Source organism: Globicephala melas, chromosome 8 (genome assembly GCF_963455315.2).
Source record: "Globicephala melas chromosome 8, mGloMel1.2, whole genome shotgun sequence".
Classification (NCBI taxonomy): Eukaryota; Metazoa; Chordata; class Mammalia; order Artiodactyla; family Delphinidae; genus Globicephala; species Globicephala melas.
Window position 1 is genome coordinate 42989252 of NC_083321.1, and position 19571 is coordinate 43008822.

Genomic DNA, 19571 nt, shown 5'->3' on the forward strand with positions numbered 1-19571 from the left:
GTGGTTTTGATTTCCATTGTCCTTATAATTAATTATGTTGAGCACCTTTTAACATACCCATTGGCCATCTGTAGGTCTTCTTTGGAAAAATGTCTATTCAGCTCCTCTGCACATTTTAAAATTGGATTGTTTGCTTTTTCGTTATTAAGTTGTATGAGATCTTTATATATTTTGGATATTAACCCCTTATCAGGTATATGATTTGTAACTATTTTCTAACATTCCACAGGTTGCCTTTTCATTTTGTTGATGTTTTCCTTTGTTGTGCAGAGCTTTTTAGTTTGATGTAGTCCCACTTATTTATTTTTGCTTTTGTTGCCTTGCTTCTGGTGTCAACTCCAAAGAATCATCACCAAGACCTATGTCAAGGAACTAACTGCCTATGTTTTCTTCTAGGAGTTTTATGGTTTCATGTCTTACATTCAAGTCTTAAATCTATTTTGAGTTAATTTTTGTGTATGGTGTAAGACAGTGGTCCAGTTTCATTCTTTTGCATGTGGCTGTCCAGTTTTCCCAGTACCATTTGTTGAAGAGATTGTATATTCTCATCTCCTTGTTGTAAATTAATTGACCATTTATCCGTGAGTTTATTTCTGGGCTCTCTATTCTGTTCCATTGATCTATGTGTCTATTTTTAATGCCAAAACTATACTATTTTGATTACTATAGCTTTGTTATATAGTTTGAAATCAGAGAATGTGATTCTTCCAGCTTTGTTCTTCTTTCTCAAGATTGCTTTGCCTATATGGGGTCTTTTGTGGTTCCATGCAAATTTTAGGACTGTTTGTTCTATACCTGTGAAAAATGCCATTGGGATTTTGATAGGAATTGCATTGAATGTGTAGACTGCTTTGGGTAGAATGGATATTTTAAATAATATTTATTCTTCTAATCCATTAGTATGGAATATCTTTCCATCTATTTGTGTCTTCTTCAATTTCTTTCATCAGTATCTTATAGTTTTCAGGATACAGGTCTTTTACCTCCTTGGTTAAATTTATTCCTAGACATTTTATTCTTTTTTGATGTAATTTTACATGGGATTGTTTTCTTAATTTCTTTCTGATAGTTCGTTATTAGTGTATAGAAACAAAACAGATTTTTGTTTATTGATTTTGTATCCTGCAACTTCACTGAATTAATTTATTAGTTCTAACAGTTTGTTGGTGGAGCCTTTAGGGTTTTCTATATATTATATCATGTCATTTGCAAATAGTGACAGTTTTACATTTTCCTTTCTGATTTGGATGCCTTTTATTTGTTTTTCTTGCCTAATTGCTTGAACTAGGACTTCTAATACTATGTTGAATAAGTCTCTAGAGTAAGCATCCTTGTCTTGTTCCTGATCTTAGAGGAAAAGCTTTCAGCTTTTCACTACTGAGTATGATGTTAGCTGTGGATTTGTCAAATGTGGCCTTTATTATGTTGAGGTATGTTCCCTCTTTACCTACTTTGAGAGTTTTTATAATAAATGGAGGCTGAATTTTGTCAAATGCTTTTTTTTTACATCTATTAAGATATCTTATGATTTTTATCCTTCATTTTGTTATCGTGGTGTATGACATTGATTGATTTGTGGATGCTGAACCACTCTTGCATCCATAAGTACATCACACTTGACCATGTGTACGATCCTTTTAATGTATTGTAGAATTCAGTTTGCTAATATTTTAGCAAATTAAGGGTTCTTGCATCAATGTTCATCAAGGATATTGGCCTGTAATTTTCTTTGCTTATGATTTCCTTGTCTGGTTTTGGTATCAGAATAATTCTGGTCTCATAAAATAAGTTTGGAAGTGTTCCCTCCTCTTTTTTCAAAGGATTGGCATTAATTCTTCTTTAAATGTTTGGTAGCATTCACCAGTGAAGCCATCTGGTCCTGGGCTTTTGTTTGTTGGGGAGTTTTTTGATTACTGATTCAATCTTCCTACAAGTATTCAGTCTGTTCAGATTTTCTGTTTAATCATGATTCAATCTTGGTAGGTTGTAATTTTTAGTAATTTATCCATTTTTTTTCTAGGTTGTCTAGGTTTTTGGTGTATAATTACTCAAAATAGTCTCTTATGATCCTCTGCATTTCTGTGGTATCATTTGTAATGTCTCCTCTTTCATTTCTGATTTTATTTGAGTTCTCCCTTTTTCTTGATGAGTCTAGCTAAAGGTTTGTCAATTTTGTTTATCTTTTACAAGAATCAACTATCAGTTTCATTGATGTTCTCTATTCACTTTTTAGTCTCAATATATGTCTCACTCAAACATATCGTGAGTATCTTTCTATGTCAATACATATTGATATAACTCAATCTTTTACAAAAAACTGCATTATATATTATAGAACTTATTCAACCATTCCCCTGTAGATATGCAGTCAGGTTATATTACACTTTTCCCCTATTTGTAATAAAGTTGCAGTAAACATCCTGTGTGTGTGTATTTATGTATGTATTACCAACTGATTATTACTGGTTAAAAAAAAATGCTGCTGCCTTACAAATTTTCTTCTTAAATACAGTCATCTTACCAAATCCCCTTATTATTGTTTGAGTTTTTAACATTCTCTGGGTATGCAAGTAACATAAGACGCAGTTGTCTCTATTTTGTAACCTTATATCACTTATTTCGATTGTATGACATTTTAAGATGGAAGATTTGAGACCCTCTCCTGCTATTTCTACCCTTCACATATTTTTAAAATATTCAACCCTCAAAATTTAAGAGATCTACTCAAATATTCCCATAGTTAAATAATAATTTCATTCAGTGTTGCTAAGAATTTAAAAGATAATTTCTTTTTTAAAGTCTCCTCAGTACAGTTTTCTTTTTTGACTTTTATTTTATTTAATTTTTATACAGCAGGTTCTTATTAGTTATCTATTTTATACATAATACTGTATATATGTCAATCCCAATCTCCCAATTCATCACACCACCACCACGCACCCCTGTCACTTCCCCCCTTGGCATCCATACATTTGTTCTCTTCATCTGTATCTCAATTTCTGCCCTGCAAACCAGTTCATCTGTACAATTTTTCTAGGTTCCACATATATGCGTTAATAGACAATATTTGTTTTCCTCTTTCTGACTTACTTCACTCTGTATGACAGTCTCTAGATCCATCCACGTGTCTACAAATGACCCAATTTCATTCCTTTTTATGGCTGAGTAATATTCCATTGTATATATGTACCACATCTTCTTTATCCATTTGGTATGTTGATGGGCTCTTAGGTTGCTTCCATGTCCTGGCTACTGTAAAGAGTGCTGCGATGAACATTGGGGTGCATGTGTCTTTTGAATTATGGTTTTCTCTCGGTATAAGCCCAGGAGTGGGATTCCTGGGTCATATGGTAATTCTATTTTTAGTTTTTTAAGGAACCTCCATACTGTTCTCCATAGTGGCTGTATCAATTTACATTCCCATCGACAGTGCAAGAGGGTTCCCTTTTCTCCACACCCTCTCCAGCATTGGTTGTTTGTAGATTTTCTGATGATGCCCATTCTAACTGGTGTGAGGTGATACCTCACTGTAGTTTTCATTTGCATTTCTCTAATAATTAGTGATGTTGAACATCTTTTCATGTGCTTCTTGGCCATCTGTATGTCTTCCTTGGAGAAATGTCTATTTAGGTCTTCTGCCCATTTTTGGATTAGGTTGTTTGTTTTTTAATATTGAACTGCATGAGCTGTTTATATATTCTGGAGACTGTTTGTCTGTTGATTCATTTGCAAAAATTTTCTCCCATTCTGAGGGTTGTCTTTTTGTCTTGTTTATAGTTTCCCTTGCTGTGCAAAACCTTTTAAGTTTCATTAGGTGCCATTTGTTTATTTTCATTTTTATTTCCATTTCTCTAGGAGGTGGATCAAAAAAGATCTTGCTGTGATTTATGTCAAAGAGTGTTCTTCCTACGTTTTCCTCTAAGAGTTTTATAGTGTCTGGTCTTACATTTAGGTCTCTAATCCATTTTGAGTTTATTTTTGTGTATGGTGTTAGGGAGTGTTCTAATTTCATTCTTTTACATGTAGCTGTCCAGTTTTCCCAGCACCACTTATTGAAGAGACTGTCTTTTGTCCACTGTATATCTTTGCCTCCTTTGTCATAGATTAGTTGACCATAGGTGCGTGGGTTTATCTCTGGGCTTTCTATCCTGTTCCATTGATCTATATTTCTGTTTTTGTGCCAGTACCATATTGTCTTGATTACCGTAGCTTTGTAGTATAGTCTGAAGTCAGGGAGCCTCTTCCTCTAGCTCCATTTTGTTCCCTCAAGGCCACTTTGGCTATTCGGAGTCTTTTGTGTCTCCATACGAATTTTAAGATTTTTTGTTCTAGTTCTGTAAAAAATGTCATTGGTAATTTGATAGGGATTGCATTGAATCTGTAGATTGCTTTGGGTAGTATAGTCATTTTCAGAATATTGATTCTTCCAATCCAAGAAGATGGTATATCTCTCCAACTGTTTGTATCATCTTTGATTTCTTTCATCAGTGTCTTATCGTTTTCTGCATACAGGTCTTTTGTCTCCCTACGTAGGTTTATTCCTAGGTATTTTGTTCTTTTTGTTGCAATGGTAAATGGGAGTGTTTCCTTAATTTCTCTTTCAGATTTTTTATCATTAGTGTATAGGAATGCAAGAGATTTCTGTGCATTAATTTTGTATCCTGCAACTTTACCAAATTCATTGATTAGCTCTAGTAGTTTCCTTGTGGAATCTTTAGGATTCTCTATGTATAGTATCATGTCATCTGCAAACAGTGACAGTTTTACTTCTTCTTTTCCAATTTCTATTCCTTTTATTTCTTTTTCTTCTCTGACTGCCGTGGCTAGGACTTCCAAAACTATGTTGAATAAAAGCAGTGAGAATGGACATCCTTGTCTTGTTCCTAATCTTAGAGGAAATGCTTTCAGTTTTTCACCACTGAGAAAGATGTTTACTGTGTGTTTGTTGTATATGGCCTCTATTATGTTGAGGTAGGTTTCCTCTTTACCTACTTTCTGGAGAGTTTTTTATCATAAGTCGGTGTTGAATTTTGTCAAAATGTTTTTCTGCATCTATTGAGATGATCATATGGTTTTTATTCTTCAATTTGTTCTTATGGTGTATCACATTGATTGATTTCAGTATATTGAAGAATCCTTGAATCCCTGGGATAAATCCCACTTGATCATGGTGTATGATCCTTTTAATGTGCTGTTGATTCTGTCTGCTGGTATTCTGTTGAGGAGTTTTGCATCTATATTCATCAGTGATATTGGTCTGTAATTTTTTTTTATTGTAGTATCTTTGCCTGGTTTTGGTATCAGGGTGATGGTGGCCTCATAGAATGAGTTTGGGAGTGTTCCTTCCTCTGCTATATTTTTGAAGAGTTTGAGAAGAATGGGTGTTAGCTCTTCTCTAAATGTTTGATAGAATTCACCTGTGAAGCCATCTGGTCCTGGACTTTTGTTTGTTGGAAGATTTTTAATCACAGTTTCAATTTCATTACTTGTGATTGGTCAGTTCATATTTTCTGTTTCTTCCTGGTTCAGTCTTGGAAGGTTATACATTTCTAAGAATTTGTCCATTTCTTCCAGGTTGTCCATTTTATTGGCATAGAGTTGCTTGTAGTAGTCTTTTAGGATGTTTTGTATTTCTCCAGTGCGTGTTGTAACTTCTCCTTTTTCATTTCTAATTTTATTGATTTGAGTCCTCTCCCTCTTTTTCTTGATGAGTCTAGCTAATGGTTTATAAATTTTGTTTATCTTCTCAAAGAACCATCTTTTTGTTTTATTGATCTTTGCAACTGTTTTGTTTCCATTTCATTTATTTCTGCTCTGATCTTTATGATTTCTTTCCTTCTACTAACTTTGGGTTTTGTTTGTTCTTTTTTCTCTAGTTCCTTTAGGTGTAAAGTTAGATTGCTTATTTGACATGTTTGTTGTTTCTGGAGGTAGGACTGTATTGCTATAAACTTCCCTCTTAGAACTGCTTTTGCTGTATCCCTTAGGTTTTGGATCATCATGTTTCCATTGTCATTTGTCTCTAGGTATGTTTTGATTTCCTCAGTGATCTCTTGGTTATTTAGTAACGTATTGTTTAGCCACCATATGTTTGTGCTTTTTACTTTTCCCTGTAATTCATTTCTAATCTCATAGGGTTGTGTTCAGAACAGATGCTTGATATGATTTCAGTTTTCTTAAATTTACTGAGGCTTGATTTGGGATCCAAGATGTGATCTATCCTGGAGAATGTTCTGTGCACACTTTAGAAGAAAGTGTAATCTGCTGGTTTTGGATGGAATGTTCTGTAAATATCAATTAAGTCTATCTGGTCTATTGTGTCATTTAAAGCTTGTGTTTCCTTATTAATTTTCTGTTTGGATGATCTGTCCATTGGTGTAAGTGAGGTGTTAAAGTCCCCCACTATTATTATTTTACTGTCATTTCCTCTTTTATAGCTGTTAGCAGTCGCCTTATGTATTGATGTGCTCCTACCTTGGGTACATATATATTTATAATTGTTACATCTTCTTCTTGAATTGATCCTTTGATCATTATGTAGTGTCCTTCCTTGTCTCTTGTAATAGTCTTTATTTTAAAGTCTATTTTATCTGATATGAGTATTGCTACTCCAGCTTTCTTTTGATTTCCATTTGCATGGAATATCTTTTTCCATCCCCTCACTTTCAGTCTGTATGTGTTCCTAAGTCTGAAATGGGTCTCTTGTAGACAGCATATATATGGGTCTTGCTTTTGTATCCATTCAGCGAGCCTGTGTCTTTTGGTTGGAGCATTTAATCCATTCACGTTTAAACTAGATATTGATATGTATGTTCCTATTACCATTTTCTTAATTGTTTTGTGTTTGTTTTTGTAGGTGCTTTTCTTCTTTTGTGTTTCCCACTTAGAGAAGTTCCTTTAGCATTTGTTGTAGAGCTGGTTTGGTGGTGCTGAATTCTCTTAGCTTTTGCTTGTCTGTAAAGCTTTTGATTTCTCCATCGCATCTGAATGAGATCCTTGCCGGGTAGAGTAATCTTGGTTGTAGGTTCTTCCCTTTCATCACTTTAAATATATCATGCCTCTCCCTTCTGGCTTGTAGAGTTTCTGCTGAGAAATCAGCTGTTAACCTTATGGGAGTTCCCTTGTATGGTATTTGTTGTTTTTCCCTTGCTGCTTTCAATAATTTTTCTTTTTCTTTAATTTTTGCCAATTTGATTACTATGTGTCTCGATGTGTTTCTCCTTGGGTTTATCCTGCCTGGGACTCTCTGCACTTCCTGGACTTGGGTGGCTATTTCCTTTCCCAGGTTAGGGAAGTTTTTGACTATAATCTCTTCAAATATTTTCTCCGGTCCTTTCTCTCTCCCTTCTCCTTCTGGGACCCCTATAATGCGAATGTTTTTGCATTTAATGTTGTCCCAGGGGTCTCTTAGGCTCTCTTCATTTCTTTTCATTCTTTTTTCTTTATTCTGTTCCACAGCAGTGAATTCCACCATTCTGTGTTCCAGGTCACTTACCCGTTCTTCTGCCTCAGTTATTCTGCTATTGATTCCTTCTAGTGTATTTTTCATTTCAGTTATTGTATTGTTCATCTCTGTTTGTTCTTTAACTCTTCCAGGTGTTTGTTAAACACTTCTTGCATCTTCTCGATCTTTGCCTCCATTCTTTTTCTGAGGTCCTGCATCATCTTCACTATCATTATTCTGAATTCTTTTTTTGGAAGGTTGCCTATCTCCACTTCATTTAGTTGCTTTTCTGGGGTGTTATCTTGTTCCTTCATCTGGTACATAGCCCTCTGCCTTTTCATCTTGTCTATCTTTCTGTGAATGTGGTTTTTGTTCCACAGGCTGCAGGATTGTAGTTCTTCTTGCTTTTGAAAGAAGGTATTTTCAATTCAATGCATATGGAGTTTCTGCTAGTGATGGAGGGTCTCCTGCAGAGGTGGGGGACAGCTGTGGCTCACTGTGGGGACAAGGACACTGGCAGTAGAAGCTCTGGGAAGTACTCCATGGTGTGATCCCTCCCAGAGTCTGCCATTAGCCCCACCAAAGGGCCTGTAGTCTTCTCATTTTCTTTATTCAGCTAATTTCAGCTAGCTCTTTGAAAATTTTCTATTGATAATTTTTTTTTATTCTTCCAGGAAATTGCTTCTCTCACGTTTTTATAGTTCTGCAAATTGTTCATCACTAGTTTAACTTGTTATAAAGTACTAGGCATGATTTTGAAATAGGATGCTATTTAGAAAATGTTCTGATAGGATTATTTAGTGAATCTTTCAGTTGTTTTTGAAGTTAGCATCCAAATATGCTTTTGAAACAATGAAACAGTATTCAAAAAGTTCTGAAGTATCAAGACAGGGCAGAATAAACTCAAGAATTCTGAATGATAGAAGGACTGAGACGTTCTAACAAACAGAGTTGCCATATATATCATACTATATTAATGTAACCACCCTTCAAAGAATTAGAATACATAAAATACTCCATCCAGTATGAGAAATTCTAAGTTATTATATTTTTGTTTCCAGAAACATGGAAGTGGTCAGTTTAAAAAAAATTTTTTTTTAATTGCATCATGGTCAAAGAATTTGGTCTGTATGATAACTTGAGACTTACTTTATGGACCTAAGCAAAATCTGTAAGTGTTCCATACAGTTGAAAAGAATGAGAATACTCCAGTTTGGGGGTGTTGCTGGTTAATTACATTGTCCGCATCTTCTCTAGTCTTATGAACTTTTTCCTTAATGTGTTATTAAGAGAAATATGTAATGGCAGATTTGTCAACTTCTTGTAATTCTGACTGGCATTTTAAATTTTTATATATTTAATGCACAAAAGTGTGTTAGGTTGAAAATGTCAATATTTTCCTAGTAATTTTAGTCTCATTAATATGTAGAGACTCACTGTAGTGATGCTTTTTGCCTTAGTCTATTTCATTTGATATTAAAATAGTTACAGCAGCTTTCTTTTAATTAGTATTAGTCTAGTATATATGATTACTTCTATTCTTTTTCTTTCAACCCTTCTGTGTCTTCATGGTACTATCTCTAGTAAAGAGCACAGAGCAAGATTTTATTTTGTTATCTAATCTGATGATCTTTGTCTTTTAAATGGATAACGCAAGAGGGAAAAGATATGGGAACATATGTATATTTATAACTGATTCACTTTGTTATAAAGCAGAAACTAACACACCATTGTAATGCAGTTATACTCCAATAAAGATGTTAAAAAAAAAACCCGACACACACAAAAAGCCAATTTACATTGATTGCCTTTACAAATATACTTGGATTCACTTCTACCAACTTATTTTAAGCTTTCTACTTCTCTACTTTTCTGATTCTTTATGTTCTGCTTCCATCCTTGTTGCTTCTTAGATTAAGGTTTCTCTTCCCACTCATTTCATTTTCTCCCCATTAAAAGTAGGGAGGTTATACACTGCTTTATTATCTTATTGATTTCCCTAGAAAATTTATCATGTGTATTTAACTTAACAGAGTCCTATGTTAATTAGTCTCTTTATTCACATACTAAATAATACAAGAACCTCAGCACACTCTAACTCAAATCACTCTTCCTGAGTTAAGTACCTTAGTTGTCTGGAATTCTGATTCTATCTTCATTTTTTGTTGCATTTCAGATAATTTTTTTGGGGGGGTTCACTTTCCTTCTTTGTGGAGAACACCCTTTAGAAACTCCTTTTAGTGAGGGTCTTTTGGTAGTAAACCCTCTCACTTCATGTTTGCTTAAAATGCCTTTTTTCCCCATTTTTAAAACAGGTTTTTTGGTTGTTTTTTTTTTCCTGGATATAAACCTGTAAGTTAACAATATTTTTTCTGCACTTTGGAAATATCATTCCAACAGCTTTGGGATTTGATTGTTCCTGAGGAAAGACAGCTTTCAGTCTATTGTTCCTTTATAGGTAATCTCTTTTTTTCTCTCTGCTTTTAATCTTTTCTTTGTCTTCAGTGTTCTTAGGTATCATTATGAAGTTTTCTTGTTAATTATCCTGTTTGGGATTCCTTGAGATTCCTGAATATGAGACTTCATATCTTTCACCAATTTTGAAAATTTTTAATTCATTATGTCTTTAAATATTGACTATACTCCATTCTCTTTCTTTTCTCCTGCTAGAATTCCAATTAGCCATATGTTGGATTTTCTTAATCTCTATGTCTTTTAATTCTCACTTTCCACTCCATTGTCTTTCTAATACTGCATTCTGGGTAATTTCTTCAATTCCATCTTCCAGCGCATCAATTCCTTCTTCAGCTGTGTCTAATCCATTGAGGTTTCTAATTTCATTATTCTATTTTTTCCCCATTTCTAGAAGTTCTATTTAGTTCTCTCATATCTGCCTGTCCAATTTTGATAGTTGCTTGTTCTTTTACCATCCTTTCTATAGTCTTAAAACTTTTATTTTGACATATTAAATATATTTTCTATTCCATAACTGATCAATTGCTAATATCCATAGCATTTGTGGGATGAATCTGCAGTTTATTGTTTTGGTTGATGCTGCCCATGGTGGCTTCCTTTCATGTGTTTGTTGATTTCTGATTTTGAGCTCATTTGTCTTGGAATTTTATCTCTGGGAATTTTTTGTGGCCTGGGTTTAAAGTTCATTCCTTTCAAGAGGCATGTGTTCCCTTCTGCCTTGGGGAACACTAATAACTTGGAACAACTTTTAACTATATTTTCAGCTTGGGGCATTTAAAGCCACATAAGTACTGTGAATCCTAGTCCTAAAATCTGTGTGAGTACAGACATTTGATGATAAGGAATTATCAGTGCAGACTTCTTCTTTGTCTTGTCCCTTTCATATCCAAGGCTGAGATAGACATTTATCCTTACTGCCCCTCTCTGTGGGACAAGATTGTTTTAGTTTACCCACTGAAAGTGTTACCCTTCAGAGACACTGGCTCTATACAGGGGTCTCTGATTCAATTCCCCTTCCTTTCAGACTTCAGGCTTTGTGTCTTGGCCCTGTAAGTGTGAACCATTAAACCTCAGGCTAATTAGGCCATTAGAAATTAACACTTATTTTACTGGATTTACACTTCCTTGTTGTTTTTGGCATCAGTAGGATTTCTTTCCCTTTCAGCTTACCCATGCAATACAAAAATGTATTTTTTAAGGCTTATCCAGATTTTTAAACTATGCAGACCAAGAGGATTTGCTTGAACATTTAGTCAGCCATAATGCTCAACCTGAAAGTCTATTTCCTTATCTTACGACATTAGCTTGTATATCCAAAACACTTATAATTGTGATGATAGCCATCATCTCTGATTTGTTCCTAATACCATGTCTTTGATATTTCACTATGTAATGTGTTCACTGTTAGGTTTTGTATAAATTGTCTTTATCTTATTTAGGTGGTTTCCTTTTCTTCCTATTTTACTTGGGATAGCTGTTGAAATGTATGAAGTATTATTTGACATCCACCGATAGATTCAGTTTTGCTACTGAAATTTACATAGGTACTCTACCATTCTTTTATAAAATTGAGAATATACAAACATGGAAAAACTTCAAGCTGTGAGAATTAAGTCCCCTCTTCCCATTGCAGTCCCAAGTTCCCTAGTTCCACACCATAGAGAGTTTATTGTGACTTACCAGAGATATTCTTTATATACTCAATTGTTAGATGTGTCTCTTCTTAATGCACACGCACAGTGACATATATATACACACAGTACTGTACCATACTTTTTTTACTTAGTAACACACGCTAGAGCTTCTCTACTACTTATAACTAAAAGAATAAGAATAAAAAGAATTTCATCCAGCTTTTGAGTTTTTCAGAGACCAGAAAATGTCTCGTCCAGCTTAAGAATACCAGTATACATTATCTTCAATTATCTTAGAAACAGTGACTATCATAGCAGTACCTAGGGCAGTGCTGTCCAAAACAACTTTCTGCTATGATGGAAATGCTCATTTCTGCACTATTCAATATGGTGGCCACTAGACACATTTGGCTAGGGAGCATTTGAAATGTAGCTGGTGTGACTAAGTAAAGGAATTTTTAATTTTAATTACTTTTAATAGCTACATGTGGTTAGTGAGTGCTGTACTGAACCACTCAGCTGTACAGTTGCACAGGCCATCTTCCTGGTTTTACAGAAGAGTGACCTGAGCTGCAGAGAAATGTTTTAGTGGCAGAACCAGGATTGGAACTCAGATCTCCTATCTTTCTCTTCATTCCTCTTTCAATTTTAGCATAGCTGCTACTTCAGCCTAAGTACTTTTTTGGGTGTAGGGAAGCGACTCTCAAAACCAATATGACCAAACCCTTCAAGATGCTGCTCTTCCAGGGACTCATGGAATCATCCCTATTTAACATCCATCACTTAGGGTCAGCCTGGTTTACTTCAGCTGCTCATTCCCTACATCACTAGGTTCTCTTAAAGCTTCTCCCCATCTATACTGCCACTCCTCTAGTTCGACACCCTTATTATCTTATAAAAGGATGCTTTGCTGGTGTTTCCTCTACTGCCTCTGAGCAACCCTCCTGCTGCTCCTATTTCTGATCATGGTGTTTTGCTCACAAGCCATCAGCAGTTACCACTGGGCACTGCATATAGTCTAAAATTTTTACTGCAAGGTCCTCTATAATGTAAGCTCATCTTATTTCTTTAAACAAATTTCTTGTTTTAGAATGGTTTTTAGATTTATAGAAAAGCTGAAATGGCAGTTCAGATAGTTCCTACATATCCTAAATCCAGGTTCACCTATTGTTAACCTCTTACATTACTACAGTACATCTGTCACAACTAATGAACTGACATTAGTACATGACTATTCACTAAACTCCATATTTATTTGGGTTTCACTAGTTTTTCCTTAACATCCTTTTTCCGTTCACACCTATTCATCATTACCTGCCTCATGTCCTCTGTTCTAGGATCATTTTTTCAGAGATGTCTGGTTTTTCAAGACCTTGACAGTTTTGAAGAGTACTGGGTTTTTCCTATATTTTTCTCATGGTTAGACTGGGGATTTTGGAGAGAAAGACCACAGAGGTGAAGTGCCCTTTTCATTGCATCCTATCAAGGGCACATGCTATCAACGTGACTTATCAACGGTGATGCTAACTTTGATTTGGCCAAAGTAGTGTCTGTACGAGGTTCCTCCACTCCATACACTAATCATTGGAAGCCAGTCACTAGATCCAGTCCACATCAGGGATGGGGAGTTAACTTCTACTTCCTTGAAGGAGTTATAAATCAATAACTTATTTGAAATTACTCTGTAAAGAAGATTTGTCTCTTCTCCCTCATTTATTTATTCAGCTATTTATTGATATCAATATGGACTTAAGGATATTTATTTTAGACTTTGGGTTATAATCCAACATTATTGTTACTCATCTTCTGGCTCAAATTTCCACCCTTAGCCATTGGGAGCTCTCTCAGATGGGCCCTGAACACTTTCAACATGCTGCCCCGCAGATATACTTTCTTCTCCTAGTGCCTCTTTTTGGCACTGCAAGATGCTCCAGGCTCATCTGTATGCCCTGGTTTCTATTACTGGAGACTGGAGTTAGAAACCAAGGTCTGGGTGCTGGTTCCCATCTTCTTTGTTAGCCCCACACCCCACTCAACCAATGCTGATGGTCACCTACCCATGTGCTCCTGTCTCTATAACACTCTCCACTCACACCGAAATCCACAGGTGCTTACCAGCAACATTTTTTACTAGAATGTTCTTCTCCTCCTTCATCTGGCTGAAATTCTGCTCCTTCCAGAAGGCCTGATTCAAAATGCCGCCTCTTTCATGATCCCTTTCCAAATCTTCAACTTGACAGCCCACAGCCCTTCATAGTACAGGTTGTGAGTTACCTAAAGGCGGCGCTGTGATGTATTTACGTCCGTATCCCTAAACTCAGCAGTAGGACATAGCAAATTAAATGGCTATTGCTTGACGAATATTAATTGATTAGATTAAGGTCAGTGTAAGATGTACTCTTTAGGGTCTACCAGCGAAAAAGAAACACACACACATACCCAACACAAAACAAAAAACCCTCCTGCAGAACCTTTATGTCCAAGGGACCCTTCCTAGTCTCATGCCCGAAGAAGACACCCTGTTTCAGTCATATGTTATTGCGAAAACCAGAAGGGAGAGCCTTATGACTTCCATCCCTCAGAAAAGGCCTTTTCTGTTCCCAGTTACACACACATGTTCAAAGATTAGGATCAGGGGAATCTAACATGCCATAAGGCAAATTGCAGAGCTGTCCCAAGTCAGGAAACCTCAATAGGAAACAGGCAGCAGCCCATGGTCAAATGAAATGATGACCCGGGATAGGCATTTCCCTAGAATCCCCTGCCTCCTGCCTTTCTCACTTAGTCACATCTACCGCCTAGGGGATGTGATGTTGGCGATGCAAATACAGCAAGGTGACCATGGATGCACCTGTAAGCTGAGACGCTGGGAAATGTGTCCCAACTTCGAACCATTCTGGGACTTTTACCCCACTTATTGGTGCACTGGGCTAAAAGAATACCCGGGGGAAGTGAGGATATTGCATCTATCAGTCGCCCTGAGAAGAGGCTAATCCTGGGATAAAAGATGAGGTGAATTTCTGTCAGGGGCTAGGGAGAAACTTCTTCTTCATTCTTGGGGGTGGGGAGTTTGTGTTCTGAGGTGTGGAAAGGGCTGGAGCCATTGTCATGAGAGGATGGGGGTGGGCACCATAAAGAGGCAGGCCAAAGTGGCCAGCATCTGACTTTTCCCAGGCGGTGACACCAATGATACAGAGAAATGGCCAGTGTTGGGAGGAGCAGTCCTTAAAGTAGGAGTTGCACCCTCTGGTCTTCCTGGATGACGCTGACGCCCCTTCCCTGAGCTCCCAGCATTCACCTGCCACGGCAGACAGCTATCTCCGGCCCTGAAGCGCTCGCCTTCTCTAGCAGGAGTACAGTCCAGGGGTTCTTAATTCCTACACAATCCTCAAGCACACAGTGATGGGAGCCATAGGATAAACGTCCCTGCTCCCCGTCCTGAGTAGGGGGATTTTGAGGGGTGGTGTCACCTGGTTTCTCAGCCCTGGGCCCTGGTTGCAAACAGAGCTGTCATCCTCATGAATGCATCCTTAATGGTGTCTCTCTCTTCCTCTCTTCCATTCCCCACTTGACCACCTGTACTTTCTAAGATCACCCGTCACATAAACTTCCTCCACGCAAGTCCTTGTTTCAGCATCTGCTTTCAGGAAAACCTCAACTCAGATATGCTGCCCGCGCAAGAGGGAAGATGCAGAGAACAGAGGCCGCAGTGGGCAGCTGGGCTAGGCAGCTCAGAAAGGAGGACCTGGGGGAGGCTGCACCAGAAGAATTTCCCAGACTTGCCTAGGGACTCAGAAGGGCAAGGAGACCGGGCACTGATGCTGAGCAAGTAGCATCTGGCCACACAGAGGAGCAGCAGGTATGACGCCGCCCTCTCAGAGCTCAAGATCAGAGAGCACCCAGCCAGACAGTCCACCTGTCATCTCAGGGACGCTCAACTATTCAGAATTTCACCATAACAATAACACGCACGCACCTCTGGCCCAGAGATCCCTGCCTTGGCATCTTGCTCATTTCTGGGTTGAGTCCTTGTGCCATGATGTCATCAGCATGGCTTCCCGGATTCCAGGTCCATATCCTGCTCCCGAGATGTGACTCGGCATATCTGGACTCCTGAAGGTCGCTATGCCATTTTAATTTTTTCCTAAATGCCAGTATTTCATAGTTAGTTTACTAATCCCAAACTCAGCCCCCTCCTACTCTCCATGCCCAGCCCCAGTACAATTTGAAGCTGAATTTCTGGAAATGATCATGCCTGTTTCATCTTAGTACCACCAGGTAATAGTACCGTACCTACACACGGATGTTTATCTGTGTGACAGGTAGCCAGTTAAAAACACCAAGTAATATGCCCAGATACTGATTTCTAAGCACCATTCTCTAATAAAAGAAACTGGGGCTCCTTGAAGAAGTAGTTGATTCTAGGCCCAGAGTAAAAGTGAAATATAAGATAAGCCTGGAGCATCTTATGATATGAGAAAGTAAAGAAGTGCTAAGAAAAAAAAAATATGGGGCAGCACGTCCAGGAAGTGCCCAGGAGCCAATCTGAAAGAGCTCCTAGTGGTCAAAGGGGGAAGTATATGAGCAAAACATGAATAATGATAACATTGATGATAAACTAAAGTATAATAAGTATCTTTGTATCCATACTGATGTAAATAAATAAGTAAATGGGGGACAAGAGACAACTTTTCCTTACAGAAGACTTCCAGTTAATAAATGTGGAAGGAATAGGAAACTAGAAAAATAGAAAACCTCCACTAGGCCACCACAGTAATAACTGGCAGACATGCTCCACCAATTACAATTAGTGGAAGGAGTGGAAGGAGAAGCAAGATATTTGCAAAGTCTTAAAGTATCTCCCCACAAATAAATTAATAACAAAGAGAAAAATAGCAACTTTACAGTGAAGGAATCTGGCGGACACCAACTTAACCGAGTGGTCAATGTTAACATCAGCAGTGATAAGACATGTTAACATCGTGTCTGCCCTGATATGATGCCCTGAGGACACATCAGCTCCGTGGGGTCCTTCCCCAAAACATATCACCTTGGAAGCCCAAGGTTAATTTCTTAGTTTTGATGCTTGCCCTATGGTTGGTAAGATGCTAACATTAGAGGAAGCTGAGTAAGGGGAGACAGGAACTCTCTGTACTGTCTCTGCAGCTCTACTATAAGTCTAAAATTAGTTCAGGGGGCTTCCCTGGTGGCGCAGTGGTTAAGAATCCGCCTGCCAATACAGCGGACACAGGTTCGAGCCCTGGTCTGGGAAAATCTCACATGCCGCGGAGCAGCTAAGCCCATGTGCCACAACTACTGAGCCTGCGCTCTAGAGATCATGAGCCACGACTACTGAGCCCATGTGTCACAACTACTGAAGCCCGCATGCCTAGAGCCCGTGCTCCACAACAAGAGAAGCTCTGCAATGAGAAACCTGTGCACCGCAACGAAGAATAGCCCCTGCTCGCAGGTACTAGAGAAAGCCCACACACAGCAAAGAAGACCCAACGCAGCCAAAAATAAATAACATTTAAAAAAATAATAAATTAAATAAATAAATAAAATTAGTTCAAAATAAAAAAGTTTTAAAGAAACATTGACAAATGGGCTATGGGTTTAAGTGTTAAGACAAATAGTGAAATATAAAGACGATCTGGGAGAACTTCAGAGTGCTACCAAGGCAGGAAACAGCTTAATGTGAGAAAAGGATTTTGGAGCCAGAGAAGTTAAGACAAATGATGAGGTTCTGAGCTAAGGAGGAAGCAGTGGGGCTGGAAAAGTTTTTGAAAGCCAACCCTGACCTAGCACACAGTGAGCCAGGCACTTTTCCAAGTGCTGCACGTGTACTAACTGATTAAGAAATGGGACGGTTTGACACACACACACACATATGGGAACACAGTTGTCAGAACTGTGACTAACAGAATATGAAGGAAGAAGAAAGAGCTATCCACGATGACCCCCAGGTTTGTCATCTGTGGTCATAATAGCATTCCTCAAGGTGGAAAACAGATTGGACTTGGGGAGGAGGAAGATAAGCTCAGTTTGGGGCAGGCTGGTTATAGGTGCCTGTGTGACAGCCAGGTGGGCAGGTACAAGATAACCTTACTTACAGCTTCAAAGCGAAAGCCGTTCCAGAGATAGAGACCTGAGAATGGTGATCATATAGCTGATGGCTGAAACTATAGGTGTGGATGAAATCACTCAGGAAGAGGGTATGAAACAAAAAGAGAAGGGGGCCAAGGATGGAAGGTGGAGGAACCCCAACCATTACGGAAAGAAGAACAGATGAGGAGGACTGAGAAGTGGGTGTCAGAGGCGGAAGAGGACCCGTCACAGAAACCGTCAGGCTGGGGTGGCGGGGTGAGGTGTTCAGTAGTGTCAAATGCCACCACGTAAGAAGAGCTCTCAATTGACACTGGTGACCTGGGAAGGAAAAGTTGATGGGTAGGTGGTGGCACCCAGCCTGTACCTAAGGACTGAATACTTAGTGGTGGGAAAGCAGAACAGGGAGTGCCAAACATTATCCTGAGAAACCTGGCTGGGAAAGAAGAAAGAAAAATAGTCAGAGGGGAACTCGAGGTCAGAGGGGTCACCCAAAAGCCCGTCTCCAGACTGATTCCTCCCAGGAGCTCCTGACACATATTTTCAACCGCAAACTAGTTCTCTCCACTGGGTACTCTGCCTGTAGCTTTTGAGTGTGTACGTCTAGCCTTAGACCTACAACGGTTCTACACTTAAGTTGACATTTTCAACATGAACATTGAGATCTGAGATGATCTAACCTGACTGTAATTGATGCCTGACTTGGGGCGGCACGGATGATGCTGGACAGTTTTGTAACCATTCCCGGAGGTGAGATTGCTCATGACCACGTTCCATCACTGCACAGCCATGTTCCACCCCTGCTTTCAAAGCCCAGCGTAGAACACTTCCAGACAGTTTCAGATCCCAACTAGAAATTTGCTGGCGGGGTTAAAAGCTACAGTCACTAGGAGAGATGCTCAGTGAGGCTCACGGCTTTTTCACATCCGCATGTGCCAAAGATGTTTCATTCCTCTCCGTGTTCAGTTGCGTTTACAAGCCTTTAGATATGAACGCTCATTAATATTGACGTTTGAGTACTGAATCGGCTTAGCTTCCTAGAAATTACTAGATTTTATATTATTCATTCATTCATTCAATATACATTGATTAAGTGCTGGGCAACATGTTAGTACTGGAGAAGACTGGATAAATAAATGCAAAAAGGTTCCTTTTCTTGAGAAGCCCACATACACTTATATAAACAGCTACAAACAACATGGAATATCCTATAATAATAAAGCCATGTATATTATGTATACATGTCTGTGTGTGTCTATATAATAAAGCATTATGTTATGTATACGTCTGTGTATCTATATAACAAAGGCACGTATGTTATGTATATGTCTATCTATATAATAAAGGCACGTATGTTACGTACACGCGTGTGTGTCCATGTAATAAAGACCTGCATGTTATGTATACATGTGTGTGTATCTATTTCTGAGGGAACACAGACGACAGCATGACTATCCCTTCCAGATGTGACTGGGTTGTGAGGGGTATTAGAGGGAGGCGCGCTCAGTTGACTGTAGAGATTGGAAAGATGAGCAATAATGGTTTGCCTCGGTGGATAAAGGAGGAAGAAAGGCCCTAGAGGCAGAAGGAACAGCAAGTGCAAAAGTAGAGAGGTGTATGCCCGATGCATGTCATAACGTGGTGATGGTGTTCATAAACGTAACAAAACCACCAATGAAATGATGGAAGACACTGACTGGGCACTGACTGGGCATCAGGTGCTACTCTAAGCACTTTCCATGGCATGAGCCACGTGTGTGAGTGGTCAGAGGGGAGGCTGACAAGACAGCTGGGGATCGGAGGATGAAATGTTTTGAATGTTGTACTAATAGGCCTGGACTTTGTCCCACAGGTAGGGGAGAGTGAGTACTGGCAAGATGAGACTTGCAATTAAAAAAGATTCCTCAGCTAGC

At 38.4% G+C, this 19571-nt stretch overlaps 1 protein-coding gene across 2 annotated transcripts in view; it reads right to left on the reverse strand.

Moving 5' to 3' along the window:
* Positions 1-19571, reverse strand: part of PARVA (parvin alpha) — a 182525-nt gene that overhangs the window by 57290 nt on the left and 105664 nt on the right. The window lies entirely within an intron of this gene.